This window comes from Equus asinus, chromosome 6 (genome assembly GCF_041296235.1).
Source record: "Equus asinus isolate D_3611 breed Donkey chromosome 6, EquAss-T2T_v2, whole genome shotgun sequence".
Classification (NCBI taxonomy): Eukaryota; Metazoa; Chordata; class Mammalia; order Perissodactyla; family Equidae; genus Equus; species Equus asinus.
The window spans coordinates 7,655,319-7,673,565 of NC_091795.1; positions in this window are offsets into that span (position 1 = coordinate 7,655,319).

Here is an 18,247-nt window from a genome sequence, read left to right on the forward strand (position 1 = left end):
TGGGTTCTAATGTCCAAAAGAAAACAAAAAAAAAAACACAAAAAAAGTCATCATAAAACAATCAGTATATTGATGTGAGAATTAATAACCCAAGAGCTAACATTTTTAAGCTCTTATTCTGTACAGCCAATGCATTAAATGTTAAGCAAGTATTAACTCATTTGATCTTTACAACTCTATGGTACACGTGCTATTATTATCTCAATTTTATAAATGAGAAAATGGAGGCAAAAAGAGGTATTGCATGTTTCTCAAGGTCACGCAGTTAGTACGGAGCAGAACCAGCTTCAGAGCTAGGATGCCTGACTCTAACCCATGCCCTTAAACACTACTGTGTAAGCAATAATGAAATTCTCTTTACTTGAGTCAGTAACTCGATAAATAATCAAAGGATTTACCTGACATCTTTTTATACAATGGTCTCTAGCACTAACACTTTGCTGGTGCTGTAGGAAGAAATTTAGAGAGTTAAGCAGATTATCCACCCTCAAGAATTTAGCAATCTGCTGGATAGCTAAATATTAAACCTGAAGGAGAAAGCTAAGGGTATTGTACTTTGGTAAACATGATGTGTTGTATTTACACACACATGTACAAATATACACACACTAAAATACTTCTGCATGTTATCTGTTTATCTGCTATAAAGACAATATTTATATAAAATCTGGTCATCACATGTTTGAATGAAGACCAAGTAGCAAGCACTCACTTGTAAATCCTTACCGGAATCTTCCAGATTAACATGGAAAGGAGCAAAGTAGTAGCAGAGCAGAATTATCACTGTTAACAGGGCCACCGATTTTGAAAGAGTGAAGTAGATATTTCCAAATTTGGCACATACTGGATCTGTGAATATTGATTAATACATTTCAAGGTTATGAAGGAAGTGTTTTTTAGTAAAAACTTATGGCCTGGGTGTCACATAATTGGCCTAAGATGTGTTCCCTGGGCATATCTATTGAGCTCCAGTAGACGGGGACCATCACAATTCTTATAACTCAGGAAATCCAGGCAAGTAAAGCAGGATTATTGCTATTAGAAGGGAGGCATACTGCCTCTCAGCTACCATTCGTGTCTTCTCAGTCCAGCGCGACAGTTACATTTTTAGAAGCTAGAAGAGAGAAGGATGTAAGTCAAAACTTCAAAAGGACACAATATTAGGACACAAGAAGCATGGCATTGCTGTTATTTAAAGAAGTGTAACTCAAAGGCAGAGATGCTCTCCATTTGAACAGGAGCCAAGGACTGCATGCCTTCAGCACTGTTGAGCTCCCAGCCGTAGGTGTGGCTCCTGGCAAGGCAGTGGCGGTCTGGGAGGAGAAAGGGATGTCCAGCAGGAGCAACCTTGTGTTTGAGCTCACGCAACTCTCCTCTTTGGGGCCCCATACATTGGGGGATGGAGATATGCATGAGAAGTTGATGGCAAGACTGAGTGCAATTTGGAGAGCTACAAACTGGAGTGAGGCAACAGGAATGGAAATGTGCTTTGTGTTGTGAGCCTTCGGCATGTATGTCTATTAGCTGGGTGAGTTATCTCTTGAGACCAGTGTGATGGGAAAGCTATTACAAAATCCAAACCTTAAACTACAAAAAACCCTCATTCATTAAATTTTTTTAAAAAAGATAATTTCCTATTAATTTTTGTATTCTGCTTTCTATGTTATCACTCAAGAACACTGTAAAAACTTAACGATGAGCATGCAGCGGAAACCGGGAGAAACTGTAAAGTAGAAAAACTGTTAATAGGTAGCCAAAGGGCACTTACACAGTCAGTCAGTGAAAAGGACATTAAACAGGCGCAGAATCTAGATGGCAATATCAACGGGGACAAACGTGAGTTCTGGTTCATTCCTGCCCTGGAGTCCCAAAGCCTTCAAGCTTGCAAAGCTCTCTTAAAACTTGCAAATGAGGTACCAACCCTAAAGAGAGAAAGAAATCCTTGACTGTTCCAAGGAGAGAAATGCTTAAGTTTTCAGTTTCCCTGGGCCCTGGGAGTTGAGTGCTGGCTGAACCTCCAGATTGCTTATAAACATGAGACATAGAGACATCCCTTTTTATTTCAAGTAACAGATTGGGATAAAACCATTCTGCAATTTGCAACATTTTCAACATCTTACTCTCAATAGTCACCATGACCTTTTCTTATTAAGCTATGTACGGACCATATTCATTAATCATTTTTTTCATAAGGTTGAATTCATTAGGTTTTAGAGCTGATATAGATTCATAGCTGTTATTCATAATTAGTTGCTAAAAAGCGTGTGTGTGTGGGTGATTAGTGCCTCATTAGCACTTCTGTTTCTTCCAAAATCTAGCAAGTTATTAACGCAGCAAAAAAGAGACTACTCATGTTCTGGAGAAACTGACCCATACTAATAAATTAGTTTTAAAATTTTACTTTATCTTTCTGAGCACAAATTATTGAGCTAGACATTGAGACAGTGTCTTTTCCCTACACATAAAACGGAGAAATACAGGGAAGGTGTTATATCCTTAATTCCAATCAACAGACATTTATTGTGTCCTTGCTTCCTGCCCACCACTGTGCTTATTGTGGATAATACAAGAGAATGCTACCATAGAAAATATCTGCAAGGAACAGACAGGTTTCTTTGAGATCATGTGGAAATATGCTTGCATCCACGAAGCAGTTAGAAGACACCAGAAGGCTGACCCTATATTCGTCACGGTTAAGCTGGACAGCTCAGCCGTGCAGGGCAGGCAGAGGACCAGCTGCTTAGATGAGCTGGGACGTCAGCCTTCTAACGCGGATCTGCAGCCTTGCATCACCTTGGACTCTGTGCTTAGTTTTCCTGAGCCTCTTCCTTTCATTTGTAAGATTCAAGCGCCGAGAGAATATATAGAAAGCACTCTCGGCACAGTGCCTGACAGTGGAGAGCTCTGGCCGGAGAGCAGCGCGGGCTGGAGTTTTGTTAGGAGGTGTGTGTGACGTGCCCTTTGGTGAAGCTAATGAAACCTTAGTTGGTGGGAACAGCCATATAGAGTCTAGCAGTCGTGGAGTTTGGGCCCCGTTCTTTATTGATTCTCTCCTCCTATCTGGGTATTTTGTTCATCGCCAGGCCTGTTGACAAGTGAGAGACACTGATGACAAAAGACATCTGGCAGTCAGATCCTCAGATGGGGTGTGCTGAGGATTCAATAACCTGATGCGTGAAAGGCCATTAGGAGATGCCTGGCACGCAGTACACACTCAATAAAGGTTAGCTATTATCTTTCTTGTTGTTGTCATTGTTATTTAATAGAGTGTCTGGTGCAAAATACACATTCAAAATATAAGACCATATTTAATGAGGAAATTTATGAGAGCCTTCAGCTATTTAAAAAGCTTAGCTATAGGAAGGAGTGGTGGAAAGCGTTCATTATTATTTAGGAAGACAGTTCTAGGAGCTTTTAATCGAGGAAGGGGTGTATTCTACAGAAGGAAACTCTTTTCTGTGATTATAGCAGCCCCATAATTCAATGGACTACATTGAAACATAGGGTACTCTCATCTCTCACATCAGAAGAGGCTCCAACCCATGGAGGAGTTTGTTGTGAGTGACCTTTGAGATCCCTTCCACCTGGCAGAGGATAGATGCCCACAAACATGGAGGACGTAAAGAACAGACGAGACTGTGTTCAGGAAAATCTGCACAGACAAGGAAAGGTAGTGGTTCTGAGTGTGTTCTCTAGGCCCTGAGAGGCTGACATTAGCCCTCAGTTGTGTCTACAACCAGCTATGCCTGCTTGGGCTCCTCTGAGCCTCAGTTTCCCCATGTACAAAGTGTAGGGAATAAAAATGTAGGGAACAAAAATTCTTGTTGCGAGGCACTAATGTGAAGCACTGAGAACGGCTGTTAACAATATTATCCTGCTAATTGAGTAAAGAAGAGCACATCCTAAGAGGGAAAACGATGAATACAGACCAATGTGGTACATGGTAGGCATTTAAAGATGTTTCTTAGTTGAGTACGATGGAATAATGGGATGAGTAGATTGATTAGGGCTTCAGGGTCAGAGACAGGCAGGGGTCGGATTAGTGAAGGAGGGTCTTGAAGGCCAGGGTAAAGATTGTAGAGTTGATTTAAAAAAACACTAGGAGGTTATAGAATGTTTCTGATGAAGAAGTAGTAAGGAAAAACATGATTTGGGGACAATTCTTCTAGCAGAACTTAAATGTTTGAGAAGCATATTCATATGTGTGTTCTCATCTGATCTGCACAACCTCCCTGTGTAGTCTGTAGAAAGTTGTCATTATTACCAACTTGTACAAGAAAAGTAAAGGCTCAGAGGAATGGAGCGCCTTGCTCTTATGGCAAAACTATTAAGTCAGCTCAACCCATGACTTTTGGTGTCCCATCTTGAATAATCCATCACGATGTATCATAGAACACAGAAAGGGCTGCAGAGGTGGAGTTCAAGATTTCACAAGTGTTTGATAGTTCAGCAGTAATAGTTTTGTTTCATTGAAATTTAAAAAAATCATCATCATAATAATATTTTTATTTTATAGTATTTGCTGCTATATTTTACTATATATACTTTAGTATTATTTGTTGAACAAAGCAGATGTAATTCTCCCTTTCTTCAATTTCTGCAATTCTGAAATTAACCGAGGCCTTTACAAAGAGCTTCTGCTGATTGATTTAGCATTTGGCCAAATCTCTCTTGGTCAAATCTTTCAGGATTTGTATCGTCAATCCAAGTTCTATTATGATGATTTTATAACACAAATGGGTTCATCTTAGGACCCTAGGAGAAAGGAGATATGTGGATGATAACAACAATGGCTAACATTCTCCGAGGACTTACTGTAGATAGGCACTGTTCTAAGTTCTGTTTATTCATGATGAACAATTGAAAACTTGCAGCAACTTTATGAGGTAAGTACTGTTATTATCCACACTTTACAGACGGGGAAACCAAGACCCAAAATGGCTAAGAAATTCACCTGAGGCCGTACAGTAAGTCAGTGGCCGATGTAGGGTTGAAGCCAGGTGCACTTCTCCAGGTCATGCGCAGGTAACCACTGTGTGTGTACTGTGGTCCCACAGGATGGAGGAAGGACCTCTGATAGGAGCAGTGTATGTATGTCTGTGTGCATGTGTGTGTGTTTGAGAGCAGAAAAATCAAGAAGAACAATGTGATGTCTGCCGGGAAGCTTGGCCCGTGGGCCCTTCTCCACAGACTTGCATGTGAGCTCTCTGAAAAGAAGAGCTGCAAAGAGAAACTGCAATTGCAGTGTTCCCACTGAAATCTCAGTGAGACTTTGGGACTGCACACAGCCTTCTTTTTGGTTCCTGGTGAAGGTATGACACAAATCTGCGTTTTTGTGTTAGAACGGAGGCGTCCTCCCATGGCCACCAGCCACTGAGATTCTGGCATAGTCCATGGTCAGAGGCGCTCACAGGAGGAGGCATGGCAGGGAGTAGGCATCCTGCAGGGACATGAGGACACGTCCTCTGAGCTTGTGGATGGCATCACCAAAGGGAAGGGACGAGGAGCAGTAGAAGGTGCATGCTGCCCAAGGACACTTGTTTGGACACTTCTTGGGAAATTCCAAATGTATTTGGTAAGATCTTGGAGGGTGAGACAAAAAAGTCACACAGTAGCTTCTGCCAGGATGGAAAAAAGAGAAAGCAGTTCAATCGCTATTATTACGCCATCCCTGTGACGCTGTATCCACTGTGCATGATCCCTGTTGTGCCTTTTCAAGGGAACCAAGGAAATCCCTGCCTTGTCCACTCTCCATCCCAGCGTCAAAGGCCAGCAAACACGAAAATAAACCTTTAGTCGTAAGGTTAGAGATATTTGGTAAAGTTTCGTGCCTCTAAATTAAAACAGAAAATAAGAGAAATGATCCAGAGACCTTTCTCAACACAAAGAAATTGTCTTTTAAATAAGTAGGCATTCTTTGTTGAACTTGACAGGAAAGCCATTTTTGTCTGGGAAGACAAAGACTTAATTCCTATGGAGGGTATTTATTGGCCTTTGACAAATCTACATAAGCCAGAAGCTTGATTAATCAGATAAAAGTAACTTACCAGGTATCTATTGTTTTAGGGACTTGTCCTACTTGTTTTTAGAAGAAAATGAGAAAAGAATAGGGCTTTGAGAATAAGATTCTAAGAAATGAAAGGAGACATGTGACTCTTTTGAAACTCACAGTCCAGCTGGGGAGAGATTAAACTACTCTGGCAAGAAGTCAAGTCTATCTCAGACTAATCCACTGCCTTAACATCTCGGTTCATCTCCCTTCGATTCTAATCAGCGCTACCAGACAAAAGAAAGGGCATGTGGAGACACAGAAACAGGCACAACTCCACTCATTCCTGGGCCCAGGTCTACAAGGGTGCAACAGCTGAGCATCTCTGGGCAGCCATTTGTCTTTGCTCTTTCTGGGGAGTGCACAGTCTCAGCAGAACCCCACGTCCCCAGCGGCTGGAGGACGTGGAAGGGAAGAAAGCAGTGATCAGTGTAGATAAGACAGAGGAGGTAGCAGCTGCTTGTGTAATATGACTGGAGGGCTGCCCCATCTCTTTCAAAAATATTCCTCCAACTGACTTTGTCATTGCACCTGAACTTTCTTCTTCATGCCTTTTGGTCTGGAAGGCATTGCAAGCCAAGTTATTAAATATATAAACCCTGGGCTCAAATGAGGGCTTTGACAGAGCTGGCTCAGCTTTTAACAGAGAGACCACATGTCCTCACTTGTTTAAACAGCCCAGGATTTTATCTATTGTCCCAGCTTCATCTAGAATAGTGTTCCCTTTTGTTCTCAAAAGTATCTCAGTTGGGAAGATACTTTGCACGGTCTAGAATAGATCTGAGAGAACAAGTGTAAGATAAGGACATATTAGTGATGGTGAGGAGGACAAGCTGACATCTGTTGAAGGAGAAGGTTACTTAGGCAGACGAAGACCCCACCAAAAGGTGTTAGGTGAAAAAAAGATGAAGAAGCTGAAAATGAACCCTTTTAAACCTTACAGCTTTTCTTTGGATGAGGCCGGATGGGATCAAGACAAATTTAAGGACTGATGAATTCGTTGTTAGGATGGAATGTTATATTAAGTGATGAGGGTTGTATCAATGTTTTCTGATTTGGTTGTTTTCACCAGTCTTTAAAATCCTGATGTTCTTTCTACTATTTTGATTTGGAGGACTGCAAAAATTCTAAGTGAATTAAAATGAACTTATCTTTGAAAGTATTTTCAGGCTTAAAAAGCCTGTGTGACAGTGGGGGACAAGGGAGTCTAGGGTGCTACAAAACCAGGCTTTGCGGTGGGAGGCCGAGGCCAGCCACATGCCCATGGGCAGGAGGGCGGGCTGGGGAGACATGTGAGTCGGAGTGCCACACAGAGAACCTGGAGGCCACAGAGCAGCTGTGTGCCTCTCTGGACGGCCCGACCTGAAAAGCAGGGAGCTGAGGGGAAAATGGAGAGCCAGACTAACCGACTTAACCTCAATTTGCCAGTCACATAAATTTAAGATGTATATGCACAAAACAATTATAGGTAATTTACAAGAACAATGCCAAACGATATGAGTCACAGTAAACACCTTAGAATAGTTTGCTTCCATGGGTGGGTGGGGAGTGAGCCAGGAGAACACAGATAATAAATAAATGAATCAAAAGTGAGCCTGAAATGTGGTGAGGAGGGTGATAAAAAAATAAAATAAGCAGCCACAATTGAATTAGACCTGCACATTGTTAGTGAATTTTGCAATCTTGAGCAGAGAAGTCGTGTCAGATCTGGATGGCTGTTTGTATCTGTGTCCCTCAATAAAACGAAGGGAAATAAATACTATTGTAAATATTGAACACAGATAGAAAGATTGGAACATCGTTTTTCAACTCAGTTATTAAAACCAAACTGAGCTTGAAATGCAGCCTGTTAAATTACACAGGGAAACATTTGTTGATGCAATTTCTAATGATCTGTAAACTTGGTCAACTTTAAATTCAGAACTGGAAAAAAAAAAACAGATATAGATTAGCACTGGGAGAAATTACCTGTAGTTGTTAAAAGGCAAAGGAACAGCCGCAAGAAACAACTGACAGTGGAGGCGACAGAAACGCTGTGAGAGAAGCTGCCAGAGCTGGGTAAGCCGGGCACAGGAGGCAGCTTAGCAGGAGGCAAGCTTAGCAGGCGACAGCCACACCCGCTCAGGCCACTGCCACACCGTCGCAAATGCGCGGTCCCTTCACGCACAGCCTAATAAATACAGACTCCCACGCACAGCTCTTCCCAGAACAGTGAGGCTGCTTATTTAAGTTTACAAAGATAACTCCTGTTAGGACGCAGTAGCAAGAAAGACAGGATGTGGGCAGGAGAGAGGAGAGAGAGGACAGCGCGTAGAGGAGTGGGGGGAATTTGTGGTGCTGCTTCAAGTACAGAGTTAAGAATTTCAGCCCTGGACTTGCATGGGGAAGATGGTGGACCCGAGAGAGGAAATGGCAATAGCATGGAGACAAGTCAGAAAGGCTGTCAAGGGAGAGGGGCAAACAATGAAACATTCTATTAGCACACTAAGTAAAATAAATTCAATCATCTCAGTGAAATTTTGAGGTAGAAGATTTAGTGAACAAGAGATGACAAAACATTTAATTTTACATATTCAGCTTTATAATTTTCAGGTATGCAAAATGCTAATGCTAACCTCTTTAGTGTGGTACGAGTAATTTAATAAACATCAAGCTATTTTTAAAGGTCTTTGTACTTTCCTTCATAGTTTAAAATATTTTAGCATTCATAGGGTCCCCCGAATATCATTTTCCTCATAAAATATGTAAGTTCTTGAACTTTGAATTCTTCTACCAAAGCATTTTCTGGGACAAAACACTTGTAGTTGAAGAGAAAATATTGTTCCATGACTCCTGTTCAGAGAGATGATTGGGATGTTGAAACATCACACACGCACACACACAGACACACACACACACACACGTGATTATATACAGTGCATTTTGTGTGGAGAAGGAACTGTACACTAAATTTAAGAAATATTTTCACAAAATTTGATAATAACTTTAGGATCAAGAAGGGGTAATTGTAGGTTACATAGGAAATTCACCCATCCAGAATGTTACATTTCACAGCCTTCCAGATCACACACAGGTTTCACAGATTTTGGGTGCCTGATTTTACAACTACACTTTATTGCATAGAAAATAGAGAGCGTCTTACCAGTCTCATACTTTGTACTAGGCACTTCCATAAATGTTCTCTATTTAATCCTCACAGACAATGTTATGAGATAGGGATTTTGAATCAAGATTTATAGAGGTTAAACTGAAACTTAGGTTAGTTAGAAAGTGAGCCTGCTTTACTGGTGCCCCAGAATTTCCCTGCAGGATAGCCTTAGGGCAGTGAGCTGCTTGAAGATGAAGCTAAGAACAAGAGTGTCCTGTTTACACAGCAAACAGGCCCTTCGGTGAATCATGGAGTTTTCGCAGAGCTTGCTGGAGGACAGGGGCTGAGGCAGAAGGTGAAGTCTCTCCCGATGACCTCTGGTCCCTGCCACTGCCCCAAACGTGCTCAGCCTTGCCAGGATACGAATCCGAGTCTGCCTGACTCCAAAGGCAGCTCATTTTCTAGAGAAGAAATCTGCTCCTAGAACCAAAGAAAAGGAGAGTCATTTCACATTTTTATGTAAAATTCGTCTGCAGATTTTAGAATCACTCTTTCTTAAAATGAGGGTAATAAAAGGCACTTACAGTTAACACTAATTCTCTGAGCACTGCCATTCAAGGACATTGTGAAATTGAGATGCTACAGCTAGTGTAAGAAGTTTTCATTATGCCATGTCCTTCCCTCAGCACTCCCACTCAAACAGATATTGTCAAGAAACGGTGTACTGGCTCCTGTACAGGGGGGGCTGTACTTCTTCAGATTTCCATTCCATTTACCCACCACATTTAGACTTTCGTCGTCAAGGTCACTGCCTTGATAAATGACTTGAAGATTAAAATGAAAGTTGCAGGCAAGAGAAAGAGGAAGTGGCAGGCTGCAAGGGGAGGCGGTGTCCCAGGCACCACGGAGAACTTCACTAAGGATAATACACTGGCCTGATGAAGATCAATGATGCGGATCTCACGGCCATTAGTATTCACTGGCAGCTCATCTCGAATGGAGAGATAGATAGCACTGGCTATTTATTTGAGAAAAGTTACACAGCTTGACATATTCTCTGTTTCTCTTTTCCTGCAGAGGATTGGTACCACCACAATTAGGGAACATTACGGTCTTAAAGACAAGCGCTACAAAAGTCTGATTTTCCTTCCCCCTTTGGCAATCCCCCTCACTCTCTCCTCATTTACCATATCTGTGTTCTAAACCTAGAGACCTAATTTTCTAGCAAAACTATCCTGACAATTAATTTAATAGCAAATGCTATATCGAGACAGTCTTAGTAGATTGGTACTGAATAAGCTGCTTTACTTAATATTGTTTAAAGACTCAAGACAATACATGCTCTCAAAAATGAGTATAAATCAACCAAAATACAACCAAATGTTAGACATAGACTTTTAATTCACAAAATATTCCTGGCTTTTTTGGATAAAGATCGAAATTTTTTATTATCCATGTTGTTATTCTCACATGTTAAAAGTTATGATTGCCGCATCAACTCAAAGTTAAATAAAACTGATTTTAACTAACTTTTTAACTGATTTGATCACTGTGCTCAAAGTGGTCCCACATACAACATAGGTTTGTCCAAATGTAAAACAAAAAAGAAGTCAATGGTTAGCAGGTAATAAAGGGGAGAATGGAGATCAAAAAAGGAACTGCAAAGGGCAGCAGAGAAGAGAAGGAAGGTAGAGCATGGGGGCAAGATGGCGGGCAAGCAGGACTGGCTACCTAATCTGTGGAGCCCAGTGCAAAATAAAAGTGCAGGGCTCCTTGTTCAAAGATTGTTAAGAATTTCAAGATGGCAGAGTGTCAAGTCAAGCCTAGGGCCCTTCTAAGCTCAGAGCCCTGGGGGCCTGCATAGGCTGCACACCCATGAAGCCAGCTCTGTAGGGAAGGGATGAGAAATGAGTGCACATCCTCATCTCCTCAGCTCTCAGACTGCTACAGAACCATTTACCTCCTGTGATGGTTGACTTTGTGTCAACTTGAATGACCACAGGTACTCAGACTAAGCATTATTTCTGGGTGTATGTGCAAGTGTGTTTCCTGATGACATTAGCATTAGAATCAGTAGAGTCCACAGATTGCCCTCCCCAATGTGGGTGGGCGTCGTTCAGTTCACTCAGAGCCTGAATAAATGAAAGGGAGAAGGAAGGAAAAATTCACCCCTTTTTTCCTGCCTCAGTGCTTGAGCTAGGACATCTCATCTCACCTTCTCCAGCCCCTAGGCTGGGGTTTAAACCATCGGTTCTTCTGGTTCTCAGACCTTCTATCTCAACCTGAATTACACCACTGCCTTTCCTGTGTCTCCAGCTTGCAGCAGCAGATCATGGGACTTCTCAGCCTCCACAATAATGTGAGCCAATTCCTCATAATAAAGCTCCTACTGGATCTGTTCCTCTGGAGAACCCTAACTAATACACCTCCCCAACAGGGCTATCTTGTTTGGGCATTACACACAAAAACATATATTTTCTAAGAAATCCATGTTGCTTCCCTGGCTGAGGAAAAATGTGCTCCTAGTATCTAGTCCCCATCCGGGCCAACCTTTCTATTGAGTTTCAACCCATTCCATTTGTACCTCCTTTGGAATCCCAAAGAACTCCTAAATTCTGGGATTGATCTTTTATTTTCTTATGAATCCCCTAGTTTTCATTTACCTCCTATAGTCTAACTTGGTGAGAGAAAGAGGATAGAGATAGCTCTTTCTCCTAAGGGACATTTCAATCTCAGATTCTACCATGAAAAGGTGAATATATCCTAATGATTTATATTATAAAAATAAAATGTTGTTCACCTTGCATCATGATTGTCTTCCATCTAGACATTTAGCTTGACCTGGTATTTAGAGCAATCTTTACTGACGAGAGGGCTATACTCAGATTCCAGTTCTGATAATTTGGAGCAAATGGAATCGGTTTTGCTGTCATAATGCAATACCTATTCTATGAGCACGATCCCAGGGCTCCTTTCTCCCCTGAAAAGGGAGGGTTCTCTTACGCCTGTTACGTTTGCCCAGTTGTTATACTTGGCTTAAACTTCAGCTTCTAAGTAACAACCTCATCTTCCCATGGAGACCAAGCTCTTTCATGAACCCTAGAACACTTGTCTGGAGCAGATTCTCCAAAGTGATCCTTTGAAGCACAGAAGGAAACACAACTTCCATTTATGTTTATTTTTAAACTTAATCATTTAAAAAAATGTCTTTGTGCTTTTTTATGATGTGCATATGTGATGTTTTGTTTTAAGATGTAGAGTAGAATATTTATTTAATTTATACAAAGATTGATGTGGACATGTTGAGGAGGGTGCTAACGTTTTTGTTAGGTAGGGGAGTACAGTTACAATCTATTGGAACAACTAAGGTGCTGGGTCCTTGCCAAGTCTTTGGAGCTCAACCTTGTCCTGAACCCTTGTCAACTCAAGGGTTGGCAGAAGTTCTGCTTCCGGTAGATTGGACCACCCGGAATCATGGTTATTTAATGTCAAAAGCCACTGCTGCTCTGCTGCAATCTTCAGATATGACCCAAATGGATCATCAGCCCAACTGAAACCAAAGTGTCTATGTCCCTTAGCAATTTTCTCCCCATTCCCAGTTCTCAGTAGAAAAGTAGTTTAATAGCTATTAGATCTCTTCATTAGCTCCTCTTCTCTGCAAATGCAGGCTTCTGAGGCCCCAGTATTTCTCAACAAGCGCTTATTCATTGTGACGGTGCTGTACCTTACAGGCTGCTGGATGTGTGTGTGTGTGTAGAGGGAGATGGAGGAGTGTGAAAGGAAATAAGGCAAGAAGTAAGAAAACGGATTTGGGGTGGAGGGAGAATGTAGACACACTTTATCTGCTCCTCAATTAGCTGAGAGGTCTCTATATACCTCCCTGTTAGCACCCTATATCTATGCCCCTAAAACTCATCTCTCACGCCCTCTTCCCCTTGGGTGCCGCACCCCATCTACTCTGACGGGGGCCGTGAAATGAGTGAGGCATCAAAAACTCCATTACCAACAGTTGGCCCTGGCCTCATTTCAGGCTCCTAATGAGAGGAGAAAATTAATCCCATGATCAACCCTCATATTAACCCCATCTCTTGAAACCAGTTCAGAAGCATATTTTACTCACTTATACGTCTATATGCAAAATACTCAAGAAATGAATACTAAACTGTGTTGTCAACAAGCGTCATTTGTATTTCTATTATCTGACACAATAAATCCTGTCAGATTATATAACAGTTGACTGTTCATTTTCAAGGTATAAGATCTACAAGAAGCCATTATAAGTGGCAACAAGTTAATCACTCCTGAATCTGCATCAAGATGCGGGCAATTTTTGCTTAAATTTTGGCAAAGAACTTGAAATGTTTTTGCTTCATATCTCATTTTCAAGTTTAATCAGCGATTGGAGCCAGAGTCAAATAAATGGAGGAATTTCCTGATATCAAAGACAGGCAAGTCTGAAGAATGGACTGAAAGGGGAGGTGATGACGTCCTGGCCTAGATTTGCAATCTTGGCATCATAACAGTTTTAATATCTAGATGGTTCCTGATGTTAGAGAATAGAGCAGACGTCTCTCTATGTCATGGGTTTTCCATCAGTCCCAGTTTCCCCTTTTATACACCTTAGGGGACTCTTTCCAACATGGCATTAATTGTTAATTACCTCTGGAAAAAATGACTAGGACAAATGAGATTTACAAATGATTCAAGAAGGTCATTTTTAGACTGATATTTAAACCATCTTAGCAGAATTGAAAGTTCAAAAGTCATGAAATTTCACCTTGCTTTCCATGACAGGACTTGAAGGGTTAGTTCAGAGCAAGAGCTAACAGAGCTGCACAGGTGTAAAAAAGTCATTGGTCTAGGCTGTCAACCCAAGCCCGGGATGCCATGCTCAGCACCCTGTTATCTCAAGTAATACCCCTACACATCTTATGGGTAAGGTATTATTACTCCCATTTTTGTGTGAGAATACCGAGGCATAAATCTTTAAGTAACTTGCCCAAGGTCAAGTGGTCAGTAAATTGTGAGGATTTAAATCCATCATCAAAACTCTCTTTTTGCTACTGGGCAGATTCCTGTTGCTGAGCAAAAGTAGAGCTGGCAAGAGGTCCAAAACAATAGGCAGTTGGCACATTGAGATAACAATGGGCTTACCAAAGCCACGGAATATGTTGAGAAGATTCATCTTCTTTTCAAATAAGGAGGAATAGGTTTAAATAAGTCCAAACAAGGAATAGGTTAAATAAGTCCAAACCCCGATATCACCGGGCACTGATTAAGACACCAATGAACATAGCCAAGGCTGAGTAATGGGACACAATCAGGGACAAAGAGAAGGACTGGGCAGACTCCACGATGGAAATTCATCCCTGCAATATTTAGAATTAATTGTTTTATCTTTTTTAACTAATAAAAATAGAAGTAAAACATCCCTCAAAAGAGAAAAAAGATCCCGGGTAAAACTATTTGAAGTTGAAAAAAACAATATATATATTTTTTTAATATCCATACTATACTATGCTCATTTGAAATGCATACATCTGCTACTGACGGAGCATGAAAATGCACAAATGCATCAGAGCAAAAATAGTGCTGACTTCCACGCTGCCGAAAGTTGCTAGTGTGTTCATGATTGGGGTAGAAATACCTGCCATAAACTGTTGGAGGACACTCAAATTACACCATTTCAAGAATGGTGCAGACCATAAATATTCAGTAATAGGCCCTAATGTTTAATAGCTCTAGCTTGAGCTTGCCAAGTGCCCTATGTTTTTTGGCAAGTATGTGCCCTAGATTTAACATCTACTTGTGAACATAACCATTTCTTACCATTTTATTGGTTTTGAGAAAACTAAGAGGTTTCTGCCTTCTGTACATTCAGACAGAACAGACTCAGCCAGTTTGATCCTAACAATTGTGCTAAAAATATGAAGCTCCTTTTCAATTACATAAGACCAAGTCATAGCAGAGAGAACTGAAGATCACTCCCCTCCTAAACCCTTAGCTGGGCCCCAACCCACCTCACCAACTTTATTTTGTACTATTCCATACTTGCATCCCTTTGCTTCAACAAGCTGAACTACCTTGGGTGGAGTCTCTAAATAAAGTCCATGCACTGCTAGCTCGAAGCTTCTGAGTTCTCCTGTCCATCCTTCTGGAACATTTTCCATTTTCCCAACATATCTCCCAGTTCTAAATCTTCTTATCCATCTTTCAAATGCCTTTTTGCTCATGTGGAGCCTTTTCTTGTCCTGATCTTTTCAGCTGGAATTTCTTTTTTCTTCTTTACAAATGTAACACATGCATACTATCCGAAATTTGGAAATTTATAAAGAAAAACAAAAGAGGGAAGAAAAAGAAGCAGGAAAAAGAGGAGGAAGAAGAGAAGAAGAAAAATATGAGGAGATAGAAAGGAAGAAGAAAAGGAAAAATGTAATCATAAAATATATTTTAGTAGATTTCCTTCTTTGCTTCTTCCGTTTATATTGGAACATAGTTCTAATTGTGCTAGACATACTTTTATATACTGCTACCCACTTCCACCAACACCTCCATTCTTCCCCACATCCGTCCCCACCACTCCCCCAACATACACAACTTGGTGACATAAGAACTGTCTCAAAGGATCACTCTTTGTAACATATTTAGTGGCTAAATAATTTTCTACTGCTGAAATATATCAAGGTTCACGTACTCATTGTCCCCTTTGTGGGGAAAAAGATAATTTTCTGTTTCTTGCTTTTGTAAATTACTTTGTTTGAAGTTCTTTTATGGCATATGAAGTAGCATAGTGTTTGAAATTTGGAATTAGAAGATCTGAGTTCAATTTGTCGTTCTACCACACAGTGGCTACATGACTTTTGACACATCATTTACCACTCTCAGCCTGAGTTTCTTTATTGGTAAAATAAGAATAGTAATTAATACTTTCTCTAGACGCATCCAATCATATCTCTCACTGAAAACATTTTTGTCAGCACATAACTGCTGAGAAGCTGTGATGTTCCTGCTCTGTCTCCTAGCATTGTGAAGAAAAACGGTGTAAACTGCACATTTTCAAATTAAAAGATTATTTAAGCCTATGGCTTATATTGGTGGTCTAGTGGTTTAGAGTTGGTGCTGTCGCTGCCATGCCCAGGGTTGTTTCCTGGTCAGGGAACCATACCACCCCTCTGTCTGTTGTTACACTGTGATGGCTGTGTGTTGCTGTGATGCTGAAAGCTACGCCACCAGGATTTCAAATACCAGCAGGGTCACCCACGGTGGACAGGTTTCGGTGGAGCCTCCAGACTAAGACAGACTAGGAAGAATGACCTGGCTACCCACTTCCAAAAAATTGGCCATGAAAACCTTATTAATACTGTTGTCTGATATAGTGCTGGAAGGTGAGAGGATGGTGCAAAAAGACCAGGCAGGCTTATACTGTGCTGTACACAGGGTCGCTAGGACTTGGAATTCACTCCATGGCACTAACAACAAGAACAATAATTGGCTTGTATTTCTTTACAGATGATCGGACTCCTAGATCCATATATCCATCTTCATATACCCTCACCTCGTGGGTATTTGGTAAATACTCATTGAACAAATTAATAGAATAAATCATTTGCTAAATAGCATGGTGGCAACAGAAATAGTTGTTCTATAGTTGTTTTTACATGCCATCAAGTCAGATCTGATTCCTGGCAACCCTATGAATGAGTGGTGTCCACATGTCCTATCCTAAACAGCCTCACTCAGTTACTGTAGACTCATGTTCATGGCTTCCTTTATGGAGTCAATCCATCTCCTATTTTGTCTTCCTCTTTTCCTGATGCCTTCTACTTTTCCCAGCATTATTATCTTTTCCAAAGAACATATGTATATCCAGAGAGAGAGAGAGACAGAGAGAGAGAGAGAGAGAGAATGACTACGAAATGCATCATCTGTGCCGTGCAAATTGCTGTCTATCTATCTCCAGCTCAGCGCCTCCCTTCGTTGCCTCAGCATTGTGATTTAATATAGGAAATTAGCGTCTCCCACACTGATCACAACTCACGAGTTCAGGATGATGACAATACTTAAATAGCATTTTCTGTTACATATTTTTCTGTTGAAAAGACTTTGTGGTGATGTTCTCCTGAGTCTCTGTCATTTAGTCTTTGAATTTTTAAAAGTTTTGAAGAAATCTAAGACTTTTCTAAAATGTCCATAAGATGTCTGTGACTCTTGCTTTACCACTCTAATAAACTCCCCCTCCTATATCTGTCTTTTCCTGATGGCCTAGCAACCTGTAATACCAACTTTTCTGCTCATTTCCCTCAATTACGTGAGGCTCACAAATGAACCACATGGTGTATCTGGCTAGAGTGGATGAGTAACGCCTTTGTTTTAAAGACCCTCCATCCTATCAAACTCTGATATGTAAAACTGTTACTGTCCACAATACTACATTCTACTCGGGGCTTCCTACTGGTGATGGCAACAAGGTGGAGCCACAGATGAAACAGTCTGTTTAAAATGGAGTGACTGGAACTGACAGCAGTAGCAGATTAAAATTCATGGAACTGCAGAAACACAAAGTAGAAATCATATTTAGGTAATTCATCATTAAAATTCAGATGAGGACTAATGCTTGCAAGAAGAGATGCGAAAGCTTTACAGAAACAACATGCAAATTCAGTCCAGGCAGACAGCCCCCTCCTCCTGGGGAATATCTGGTTAGCCAGGCAGGTCACATTGGAGAGGCCAAGCTGGAGGGTCATGATAATGCTTGATGGTCAGAGAGGCCAGGTCTACTCATCTCCTGGTGAATAACAGATAGAATGGTGATTGCCAGTTGGAGGCTGATATAAAAACCATTTTAAGACATAAACTCCCATCTGTGCAGTCTTCTCCTAACAGCAAAAACAATGAAAAACATGAACTATATCAAACATATAGATTATAACCTCACAAATTACTCCTATATTGAGCATTTAGAAAATTCACTTCACACTAGTGAAACAACTCACTTTTAATTCTGTAGCTCTTCAGCCTCTGAAGGGACAATTCTCAATAGATCTCTAAACTGGACTGTGAACTTCAACACTTTCTTCAGCATCTGTGGTCCTAGAAACTCTGGAAGTCAA